Source organism: Pelophylax lessonae, assembly GCF_965119305.1.
Source record: "Pelophylax lessonae genome assembly, chromosome: 1".
Taxonomy (NCBI): domain Eukaryota; kingdom Metazoa; phylum Chordata; class Amphibia; order Anura; family Ranidae; genus Pelophylax; species Pelophylax lessonae.
In genome coordinates this window covers 215280578-215293256 of record NC_138768.1, presented here as the reverse complement: position 1 = coordinate 215293256, position 12679 = coordinate 215280578, and the positions used below count along the sequence as shown (strand labels likewise).

The window sequence follows — 12679 nt, the reverse complement described above, 5'->3', positions numbered from 1 at the left end:
TGCGGAAAGAATTGCAGCAATTCTGCTGCTATCCCAAAACGCCAACCATGAATACAGCCTTAAAGGGAGTTAAAAAACAACAGACTTCCTGTCCAAGAGTGGCTACGCTCATTCATTCTAGTGTACCTATGAAGAACCAGCATTAACACCTAGGCTGCTCTCCTGATGTGGATTACAAACAGAGCTTCCTCTCTTCATCCTTCATTACATGGGGGTGGGGTAATTTGTAGATGAGAACGTGCCATGCAGATAACATTGCTTGCTATTTCAGTTCAGCTCATAGAAAGTGACAAGGACATGCATTTCTGGAAAAAAAAAATGAGTATTTAATCTGCAATATATATTACAGTTTTGGTCTTCGGTTTAAAATATCCTTTAAAAAACGTGCTGCTATGCAAAAGCATAAATGTGTATCCAGCTTACAAATGTATTGACTGAAGATCATTTGCAACTATTTAAGGACCTTGCAGTTTATCATTACCATGTAAACACTCTGGTAACAGGATTTTATTTGTGAATATTCTTCCACTTCTCTTCATGTAAAATGTTTTCTCTTTTTTTTTTTTACCACTAACCACAGAATGAAAATATGCAGTTCAAATAAGAATAAAGAATTCATCAAACAGACCAATGAAAAGAAGGTTGTAGGTTCAAGCCATTTGTAAACAATTATAAAGCCAGCCAGGGTTCAGTCACAGCTACTATTTTCATCAAGCAATTCAAATTAGCACTAGAAGTGTGATTTTTGGTGTAAGTGAAAACTAATTCAGCTTCATACATTGACAAGAAACATTTTCATGAGTCCACTGATTTTCTTATCCAGGCATCGCCATAAGGCTTACAGACCCAGCCTGCTTCCTAACATTAACCACATCTGTGATTGCCCAACTCATTCTGATTGCAGTTAAATTGGAGAAAACCCCACTACAGGTTTTTTAGGCGTTTGTGCTTTTAAACCCTTGTTTTTGCATGCAGGTTTCATGCATTTTTTATCTCTCTTTAACCACTTTACCACCGGAGGATTTTGCTGTCTTACGTCCAGGCCACTTTTTGCGATTTGGCGCTGTGCGACTTTAACTGACAATTGCGCGGTCGTGCGACGCTGTACCCAAACGAAATTTACATCCTTTTTTTCCCACAAACAGAGCTTTCTTTTGGTGGTATTTGATCACCTGTGCGATTTTTACTTTTTGTGCTATAAACAAAAAAAAAACGTAAATTTTGAAAAAATAACAATAATTTTCACATTTTTTTTATATGAAATCCCCCCCCCCCCCCCCCCCCCCAAAAAAAAATTTAAAAATCAAATTTTTTTAAAATTTTTGGCCAATTTGTTTTCTGCTACCTATGTTTGGTAAAAAAAAAAAAAAAAAAAATTGCAATAAGCGTATTTTGATTGGTTTGCGCAAAAGTTATTGCGTTTACTAAGGGAAAGATTTCTGTAATTTTTGGTGTTTTTTTTTTTAACGAGCGATCTGCGATTTTTTTTGCGGGACTGCGACGTTGCGGCGGACAGATCGGACCCTTGACTGACATTTTTGACACTTTTGGGGGTACCAGTGACATTACCACAGTAGTTAGTGCTATAAATATGCACTGTTACTGTAAAAATGACACTGGCAGGGAAGGGGTTAATTTTTATTGGTGATCAAGGGGTTAATGTATGCCTGGTGCTTACTGATGTGTGTGGGGGGGAGGGGACTGAGTGACACAAGGACAGATCGCAGGTTCAGCTATGCTGAATCCTGCAATCTGACCCTGTCTGTCACTTAGGAGATCCGCCCGCTTTGTTTACACAAGCGGGCGGATCTCCAGACTCGATTCCCCGACGATGGGGGGAAGAGCAGCGGCGATCGCCGCCGCTCCTCCCCTGGCCCGACTCCTGCTGTGACTGAATACAGCTGGAGCGAGCCTCCAGCGGCGCTGCCGAGAGAGGGGAATGTCTGGTGATGTAGGTCTACGTCGCCAGACGTTATCGAGCCACTTTGCCGCAGTAGAGCTCTAGTGAGCAGTGCGGAAGTGGTATATAGCTGTTTTACAGCTGTATATAGCTGTTTGCCAAGGAGCGGGCCAGGAAGCCATCCGCTGCGTCCTTAACAACCGATGAGTCATCAGCAGGGTTCCTCTAAAACTATTGTAGTCCATTACACGCAAAATGTAATCTGCTGTGGGGGTGGGGGGGGGGAGTCCCTGACCCTTTCTAAAATTGCACTGGCTGAAAAATGCATAGATGTGAATGTCTATCATAGGAAAGCATGTTAAATAGACTTTAGTGCGTTTCTGCAAACTGCACTAAAAAACGCATAGGGATGAACGTAGGTTAAATCTAGATGTGTTGAATGTTTGCTACTTGTTTGATACTGTGGAAACATTTAAAAATTCTAACATTTTTTATTTATAGATTTAATTTTTTTTACCTTAATGAATTCCATGCATTAAGCTAAACATAAATCCCACTACTTGTTCTGGTCGCAGCCTCCCCCTCGCCCCCCAAACAAACACTTACCTGACTTCTCTCACAATCCCATCTGCAATGTTGCTCTCTCTTCCTCTTCTCACAGAAAACACTGAGAGCAACAGCAGCCCCTTAGGCTCCTGCTGTGGTCAGTCAAATCCTGTGGGGACACACACAGCCCAGTTAGGGCTCATACCTGCATGGGGGTCCCTTTAGCACACAGCTAGCTATGGTGGCACCAGCATGCAGCAGCTGAAAGCGCTGGTGGGGGACTTCAAGAGGAGGATTAGGGCTGCTCTGTGTAATATCGTTGCACAGAGCATGTAAGTAGAACATAGTTTTTAATTTAAATGAAAGGGTTACTAAACCCAGGACCCTGCATTTACTAAATCTGCTCTCCCACAGTACACCAAAATGCAATTGTTTTAGTAAATATAAACTGCTAAATACCCTTTCTCATTACCAGATAGAGCAGTCTTGTGACTTCTAAAAACTCTCTAGCAATAAATACCAAACTGAACATGTGCAGAATGCCTCCAGGGCTGGATAGATTGGGGACAGTAAAAAAAAAAAAAGGGGCAGATCAGAGAAGACAGGATCAAACAGCTTTTTTACACAACATACATAACCCCCTAGGTTCCACAGTGAGGTTAACAAGCATGCTTTACTGCATGTACAGACTGGTTTAGTAACACTTTAAAAATAAAATGCTACATGAACCTCTGCCTTTACTTAGGATGGCCACAGCTAGAAAAGCCATGGGGGGGGGTTAAGTGGATTGTCAGCTAAATAAGACATGGATGGATGGGGGAGTTTGGTTTGAATATTAAACATGAACTACATACCCCCTGCCCCCCTTGACTTTCCGTTCTCAAACACGGTCTTTCATGTTATAGGGTATTCTTTAAAATGTGAGGTATGCAAAGCTATCTGTGTTCTAATCTCCCATCAGAGATTGTACATGTTTCACCCCCGGCTAACTTTCTCATTATTACTGTATATACTGGTCTATCCTATCACATGAAACTGCATAAAAAGACTGTATGGACTGTTTTACATCCAATTTAAATTATTTATCAAAATTTGTAATCAAATGGGGTTTTCAGTTTTTGGTGCTTTTATACATTCCATTTCGAGGCTTGGTTCACACCGAAAATGGCTTTATAATTACGTTACTTCAGTATGATTTCAAAGCTGCACATCAGTGCGATTTTCACTGCTGATAGCAGAAGTTTATGCAAGTCGCAATTAAATCGGTAAAAAAGTACTGCAAGAACCTTCTCCATAAACGCTGTGACACAAGTTGTCGCAATATAAACAGTTCCATTGCTGGCAGTGGGGTGCGACTTGTCATGCAATTTGGAACCATCACGGGTGGTAACTCTTCTAAGAAAGACAGTGTGCACATCTAGTTTCCAACCGATGATGAAATCTAGCAGCACAGCACATTCAGGATTTGTTATGGTAAAATACAACTCCCCAGACCTTTCCTAAAAGTAGAGCTATAGCCAAAAAACTAACTCAACCCCCCACCCCCATTCTGAATAGCGCAAGGGAGGGTTATAACCCCTCTCAAGTTTTTTTTTCACCATCTGTGTCCCATTGCAGAGATTTTTCTCCACTTCCTGTCCCTTAGCCAAACAGGAAGTGAGAGGAAATCCCTTTAAATTAAGGGAATTCCTTGAGAACCTCTAGGTCACCAGAACTGGTGGCCCCATTGGAAGATTACCAGTCTATTACTCTTCTGAGGACAACCCAAAATGTTGGAGTCTTTTACTTTCACTTTCAAAGATGATGGTAAACAGGATAAATAGAGGATGACATAGGCACAGACACCATGGACACCAAGGCTAACAACTTTAGGGCTCTTTCACACAGGCGAACCGCTCCGATCCGCCTGTCCGTTTTTTTGGCGGATCTGAACGGTCACCCCATGCATCTCTATTAGGGCTGCCACGACGCATCGACATAGTCGACTACAAAAAATCGTTGACGTGCGTGAAAGGTGTCGACACGTCAACACGTGACGTCACACGCCCCCTGGCCGGCCGCAGCGCCGCTTGAAGCATTGCCGGCCGGCTCCGTCCACACCGATTTCGGAGACAAGAGGTGAGCGCTGACCATCTCCAGCACCCCGTACTCCGCCACAGCTTCTGCCGCAACACCTTCGCCATCCTCCCCGATCACCCAGGTACTTAGAGATGTCACATGTGCGGCACTACACCGGCTTGTACTGTACTGTGGCGGCTTGTAATGGTCTGTACTAGGTGGGAGGGCTTACTGAGGGGTCTGCACTGGGAGGGGGGGCCTACTAAGTGGTCTGTACTAGGTGGGAGGGCTTACTGAGGGGTCTGTACTAGGTGGGAGGGGGGCTTACTATTGGCACTTTTCCACTGCAAGTACCAGCTAGTACCGGCTCGGCTCTACTCGGCCCTGCTTGGCCCGGTTTGCTTTTCCACTGCGGTACCGCATGGTATAGTGTCGGAACGGTTCGGTACGGTATAGGTTTGCTTTTCCACTAAAGTAGTACTAAAGTTAAGTGGGTGGGATAACAACGGGGTGGGTGTGATTCTCTGACCAATCAGTGGCTAGTAGTGACTGCATGCAAAGGATTGTGGGATATGGTACCAGTTTGGTACCTGTTGGAACCACAATCGAGTAGGTCCTGTTTTTTCAGAGCCGTACCGTACCGTTCGGTTCCATGCAGTGGAAAAGCAAACCTATACCGTACCGAACCGTTCCGACCCTATACCATGCGGTACCGCAGTGGAAAAGCACAAAAGCGTGCCGAACCGGTACGGTTCTATGCAGTGGAAAAGCGCCATAAGTGGTCTGTACTAGGTGGGAGGGCTTACTGTGGGGTCTGTACTAGGAGGGGGCTTACTGAGGGGTCTGAATTACAGGATTAATTAGCTAATCCAAAAAACACTCAATTAAGCAAAATAAATAAAATAAAAATAATCTTTAGATTAGTCGACTAATCGTAAAAATAATCGATAGATTAGTCGACAGACAAATTAATCGTTAGTTGCAGCCCTAATCTCTATGCATGTCTCCGCTGACATCCGATCTGTCAAATCTGGACGTATGGAAACCCTATTTTCCATCCATCCAGCGGATCGGATGAGAACAGACCGACGGTCCGTTCCATCCGATTCCCCCATAGAGATGTATGGGGAACTGACAGCTGTGTCTCCGCACACAGCACGGAGAACAGCTGTCATCCTCCTGCTCAGCGGGGGATCGGCGGATCGATCCCCCGCTGAGATAAACGGAGTCCGTCCAACGGACGGAGTATGTGAAAGGGGCCCAAGCGGCACCCACACTTTTGTAATTGGGTCACAGAGGCACAGACAGCAATAAAAACTGGCAGGTGTTCTAATTCCCTTACACTCTATATCCAAAACTAAAAGAAATTGCCTTTAGTTATAATTAAACATCACAAAGCTAGGTAGGATTTATCAGCAAATAAAAATGAAAGCAGCATTTAATTATTTTTTTGTGAACTTATGCTATGTAAATGTAAACATGCAACACATATAAAAGTAGGTTTTATCCCAATTTGCTGCAAAGTGAAAATAAACTTTCTAATTGTCAGCTGCAGTCATAATATTAAACTATGAACAAGGGCCACAAGAATTGGAATCAATATTATTTCTATAAAACAGCATGCAGACAAAAACCACAGCCAAAAGGTATAAGGAAACTTTACAGTGCGTAAAAAATTAACCGTCAGTTAAACACGCACCTCAATGGCATGCTATTTACAGGAAAAACCCTTTAGGAACACCGGCACGTGTATAGTATGACAAGTGATTGCATTGCAATCCTTACATGAAACACAGCAAAAGAGACGGTTAACATGCAGATCTAAAGAGAGCACTTAAAGGGGCATAAGAAAAGGATGTTCCTTATTTCAGTATAGAATGTGTGTCTATGTGTAGAATATGTAGGAATTACTCAATTCTGGGCTGGTGCTCACAGATCTATGTATGCAACCTTTGGACTCAGCATCTCTTCACAATGACTCTGCTTTACCAAGTAGAATAAAATCATTTGTGAAATTGTTCAACTGATTTGAAATACTGACTGGGAGATAGCCAGCACGCTTGCTTTCAGTAGGAGGTCTAGAGTAAGCTGCCAAAAAGACGGACTGTTAAAAAAAACAAAACCACGTCCACGATGCAAAGTTTACAGGCACAGCACAAATGACAAACCTACCATTCAGCTGCTCTAACATACTCCATTCGGCAACACGAGAAGCTCAGTTTTAATTGAGATCCCTGATGTGACAGCAATGACAGGAAATGTGAGGCTTGCAGCATAGAATGGATGCAACCTGAGTGACTCATTCAGTCTATAATTGGTAAATTCCTCACTTTCAATCCCATGACTATGAGCCATCCTCACAATATGGTGCAGGGAGATGAGTAAGGCAAGCACATCTGACATCACAGAGTTAAAGCAGAAGAGGCAGCCTTTCTAGACAACAGCCCCATTATCATTTTTGAAATTCTACAACCATCCCTATGACAATAAAAACTTATGTGCTGACATGTCTCCATCATCCACAAGTGCCTGGCCCCTCCCCCCTGCTATTACATCATAGCAGGAAATAACTCTGCTCCCATGACACTACTGGGGCTTCCCTGATTCACATCTACATCAGTTGTGCTGACAAAGGACGAACAATAATTTGTCTCTTACAGCCTATTTGAAACCACTTCCTGTCTACATGCACTCCACTGATAGTTGCAAGGCAATTCTTAGGTCAGATTTCCTGATGGCTACAATGATGGACCATATAAGAACGGACACTTGTAGCCTCTATCAAAAGCTTGCAGGACACAGTGACAACACAAGAGAACTGGACACAGAATTGTCTCCCTATAACAGGTAGCCCCTAACAGGACCTTAAGGATCACCAGGTATTGTTTAATGAATCTGCAGAGGTAAAAATATTTCAAATGACATTAACATGTTAAAGCTTCTGAGATCTTAGGGGCTCATTCACAACAGCGGCCGCTTTATACAGCACCTGCTGCGTACATCATAAAAAAAATCCACTATATGGTTTCCTGATTAAAGGCAGCAATCTACCATGGGATATGTAGTCTTTAGCAATGAAACACAGCAGCATGTAAACCGCAGAGGAGCATGCAAGGAATACAGGAAGTTGTGGAAAGAGATGACAGGCAGAAGAGATTTTTCAGGTAGGTTTATATTGGATTGTAAACAATAACTACTGTTTTAACTGTGATTACTAATAATGAGGTTAGAAAATGAAAGTACACGCTGAAACTACAGAACTCCTTAAGGCCCAATTCACATATGCATGCTGCCTGAAGGCGTCTTTTTTGTGAAAACACACAGGGCAGCTCATTCACTTGAATAGGCTGCCCTACGTGGGAAAAACATGCTAAAAGAAGCTCTCTCACCTTTTCAGGCATTGACTTTCAAGCTTTTGTTAGCCATGTGTTTTGGAGCATTTGTCACACATTTTGCCATGCATGTTTTCTGGCTGCATTTGGGGTGCCATAACAAAAAAAAAAAAAAAAAAAAACTGAAGCTGAGGTGTGGAAAAAAAAAAGCGGCACTGAGGTGTGGAAAAAAATGCGGCGCTGAGGTGTGAAAAAAAAAAAATGCGGCGCTGAGGTGTGGAAAAAGAGAAAAAGCTTGGCGTAGAGGTGTGGAAAAAAAAGCGGCGGTGCTGAGGAGTGGTAGATTAAAGCGAGGCGCTGAGGAGTGGTAGAATAAAGCTAGGCGCTGAGGTGTGGAAGAATAAAGTGCAGTGCTGAGGTGTGAAAAAAGAAAGTGCTGAGGTGTGGAAGAATAAAGTGCAGTCCTGAGGTGTGGAAGAATAAAGTGCAGTCCTGAGGTGTGAAAAAAAAGTGCTGAGGTGTGGAAGAATAAAGTGCAGTCCTGAGGTGTGGAAGAATAAAGTGCAGTCCTGAGGTGTGAAAAAAAAGTGCTGAGGTGTGGAAGAATAAAGTGCAGTGCTGAGGTGTGGAAGAATAAAGTGCAGTCCTGAGGTGTGGAAGAATAAAGTGCAGTGCTGAGGTGTGGAAGAATAAAGTGCAGTCCTGAGGTGTGGAAGAATAAAGTGCAGTCCTGAGGTGTGGAAGAATAAAGTGCAGTCCTGAGGTGTGGAAGAATAAAGTGCAGTGCTGAGGTGTGGAAGAATAAAGTGCAGTCCTGAGGTGTGGAAGAATAAAGTGCAGTGCTGAGATGTGGAAGAATAAAGTGCAGTCCTGAGGTGTGGAAGAATAAAGTGCAGTGCTGAGATGTGGAAGAATAAAGTGCAGTGCTGAGGTGTGAAAAAAAGAAAGTGCAGTGCTGAGGTGTGAAAAAAGAAAGTGCAGTCCTGAGGTGTGGAAGAATAAAGTGCAGTGCTGAGATGTGGAAGAATAAAGTGCAGTGCTGAGGTGTGAAAAAAGAAAGTGCAGTGCTGAGGTGTGAAAAAAGAAAGTGCAGTCCTGAGGTGTGGAAGAATAAAGTGCAGTGCTGAGGTGTGGAAGAATAAAGTGCAGTGCTGAGGTGTGGAAGAATAAAGTGCAGTGCTGAGGTGTGGAAGAATAAAGTGCAGTGCTGAGGAGTGGAAGAATAAAGTGCAGTGCTGAGGAGTGGAAGAATAAAGTGCAGTGCTGAGGTGTGGAAGAATAAAGTGCAGTGCTGAGGTGTGGAAGAATAAAGTGCAGTGCTGAGGAGTGGAAGAATAAAGTGCAGTGCTGAGGAGTGGAAGAATAAAGTGCAGTGCTGAGGTGTGGAAGAATAAAGTGCAGTGCTGAGGAGTGGAAGAATAAAGTGCAGTGCTGAGGTGTGGAAGAATAAAGTGCAGTGCTGAGGTGTGGAAGAATAAAGTGCAGTGCTGAGGAGTGGAAGAATAAAGTGCAGTGCTGAGGAGTGGAAGAATAAAGTGCAGTGCTGAGGTGTGGAAGAATAAAGTGCAGTGCTGAGGTGTGAAAAAAGAAAGTGCAGTCCTGAGGTGTGGAAGAATAAAGTGCAGTGCTGAGGTGTGGAAGAATAAAGTGCAGTGCTGAGGTGTGGAAGAATAAAGTGCAGTGCTGAGGTGTGGAAGAATAAAGTGCAGTGCTGAGGTATGGAAGAATAAAGTGCAGTGCTGAGGTATGGAAGAATAAAGTGCAGTGCTGAGGTGTGGAAGAATAAAGTGCAGTGCTGAGGTGTGGAAGAATAAAGTGCAGTGCTGAGGTGTGGAAGAATAAAGTGCAGTGCTGAGGTGTGAACTGGACTGCATTGACTTGTAGGTTTATTTCATGCAGACTAAGTATGAAGTATGCACACCCGTTTGAGGTGCACGGTGCCAGCATTGGGCGGTGAGTGGCTCGGGCGCCTCATGTGGCTGTCAGCAGCGTATGAATAGAGCACAGGCACACCTGGACAGAGCAGAACCCCGCCTGAGTGGCGGCACCTGGAAGTGACGGGGGCAGCGCTTACCTGGCAGTGGTGTCCTATTACACGGGAGTCTCCGGACAAAGTGGTGTGGGGGGTCCCAGCTGTGAGCAGGGGGCGGGGGAAGAGTCCTGTCAGAGTGAGTGCGCGGGACGGAGGGGGGGAGACACCTGTCAAAGTGTCGGCGAAGGGGGCTGGGACTTGTCCTGGAGTGAGGAGGTGGCGGGACTCTCTGCCACACTGTCCGGACTGGAGTGTGACGGCGAAGGGATTTCCCGCTCTGCTCCGTGAAGTCTCCGCACTTGTGTCACAGCTCCGCGCACGACTCCGCTCCACCTTTCTGACCCCTCACAGCCCCCATCCTTCCTCAGGGAGACTTTACTGATAAAGAGAGAGAAAAAAATGGAACCTCCAGCGCGAGCGGGAGCTGCCTACCGAGGCCTGAGTGGCCGATCACCGATCGCCACTTGCCTTGAGCGCCCGGAGCCATCGATGCGTCTGCGCTCGATTGCTTGGGTCGCGCAGAACAGGGAAGTGCGTGCTGCTTGTGTTATTACATTTTTTGGGGGGACCACGTGAGGACACAGGCCCCGCCCCGCTGAGTGACATTCTGAAGTCTGTGTTCACAGCTACGCTATTTATAGCCCATTGGGTTATTTGTTAACCCGATGGCGGCCGTTCGCCGGGCTGTATTACGTAATGACATGTGCTCGGGCTGAGGCGGCTCTCAGGTGCCGGCCGGGATCCGTTCTTGTTAGGAATGATTGGCTGAGCACGGCTGCTAACTTGTGGCCGGCTGCTGGCGCGTTATTAATGAAAGTTCTCATTGTTTTCATAGGCGGGCCGAGGAGTTGTGATGTGTGTGATTACACCGACATTTAAGGTGTGGGGGCGAACTGAAGAAATTGGGTCATGGAATACAGGCACAACCGTCCTCATTTCTACTGTCTGCTCTCTGCTGCCCTCTGCCGGATACAGTCTCCTACTACAGGTCATGGACTTAAGAAGATCATTCCTTCACTCTTTATACAAATAGACCCCCATTCCATGGATAAATCATTGTAGCCTCCTCTATGGCTAGTTAAAGGGGACCCTGTCATCAGACCATTTATTAAAAATATCTTCTTGGAATATTATACGTGCAAAACACTTCAATACTGGGCACCTTCACCCTCCTCCTGCCCAGAGCAATTTTCCCCTTTTAGCGCTGTCACACTTTGAATGACAATTGCACAGTCATGCAACGCTGTACTCCTATGACATTTTTATCATTGTTTTGACACAGAGCTTTCTTTTGGTGGTATTTAAAGAAGAGCTCCAGGCTCCTTAAGAAAAAAATACAAGGAGGGCTGCAACTAACGATTAATTTGTTTGTCGACTAATCTATTGATTATTTTTACGATTAGTCGACTAATCTAACGATTATTTTTATTTTATTTTTTTTTGCTTAATTGAGTGTTTTTTTGATTAGCTAATTAATCCTGTAATTAATACAGACCCCTCAGTAAGCCCTCCCACCTAGTACAGACCACTTAGTAAGCCCCCTTCCCAGTACAGACCCCACAGTAAGCCCTCCCACCTAGTACAGACCACTTAGTAAGCCCCCCTCCCAGTACAGACCCCACATTAAGCCCTAACACCTAGTACAGTCCACTTAGTAAGCCCCCCTCCCAGTACAGACCCATCAGTAAGCCCTCCCACCAAGTACAGACCACTTAGTAAGCCCCCCTCCCAGTACAGACCCCTCAGTAAGCCCTCCCACCTAGTACAGACCACTTAGTAAGCCCCCTTCCCAGTACAGACCCCACAGTAAGCCCTCCCACCTAGTACAGACCACTTAGTAAGCCCCCCTCCCAGTACAGACCCCACATTAAGCCCTAACACCTAGTACAGACCACTTAGTAAGCCCCCCCTCCCTCCGACGTGTCGTGGCAGCCCTAGATCAAATACCACCAAAAGAAAGCTCTATTTGTGGGGGGGAGGACATTTTATTAGGGTACAGCGTCACACGACCGCGCAATTGTCAGTTAAAGAACGCAGTGCCAATCGCAAAAAACGGCCTGGTCATTCAGCGGGCAAATCCTTCCGGTCCAGAAGTGGTTAATAGAATTTAAATCATTTCTTCCCACTTAAAACTATAGAAATAAAACAAGAAAGTGCCCCAAAACAAAATACAAGAAAAGGAATTCGCACCCACATCCATATTCAAACAATGTAACAATCTCAGCTGTGTGATAAACAGCCAATCATGAGGGAAGCAGAAAACAGTAGGAATAAATGCAGCCAATGAGCGCACAGATTCAGTCACCCAGCCAATCGTAGAAACTTAGAAGGCTTGGCTATCCGGATTCCTGTGTTGGCAGCGCAGGCCGCAACAGCCAATAAGGAAAGGGAGACAAGGAGCAGCAGCCAATCAGCTCAGCGCTATCAGTAAACCGCTGCAAAGGTCGTGGCGTTTCCTGTCAGTGTAAAGTTCGGTGTCCCCCCCCCCCTGTTCCTGGGTACCTGAAGTAGTAGACATGGCTCAGGCCGAGCTGCCTAATGACCTCCTCCTTCTTCCAGCCCGGTGGCAGAGTCAGGCACTCCATCCTCCACTTCTCCATTCAGCAACGCTCACTGTCCTCCTACACCAGCATGTCCCACTCCTGCCGCCTCTCCCACAGTCACAGCGCCACCTAGCCGTACCCCTCCGCACCCCGAGCTCCCAGCGGAGGGATACGCGCTCATATACACAGCCAGGGATAGCCGGAGATGCGGCCAGCCAGGGGGCGTGTGACGTCACGTGTTGACGCGTTGACGCCTTTCACGCACATC

At 45.4% G+C, this 12679-nt stretch overlaps 1 protein-coding gene across 3 annotated transcripts in view; it reads right to left on the bottom strand.

The window, feature by feature from the left end:
- TAOK3 (TAO kinase 3) overlaps positions 1–10278 on the bottom strand; it is a 591636-nt gene extending 581358 nt beyond the window's left edge. Inside the window, exon 1 of one of the 3 annotated variants that reach the window (XM_082255475.1) lies at positions 9911–10278. The gene's annotated coding sequence lies outside the window, so the exon portion shown is untranslated. Of the gene's footprint in view, positions 1–2905; positions 2933–6676; positions 6769–9910 lie in introns of those variants that run through there. The other 2 variants (XM_082255477.1, XM_082255478.1) reach the window with 2 other exon arrangements.
- Between the last annotated feature and the right edge of the window lie 2401 nt (positions 10279–12679).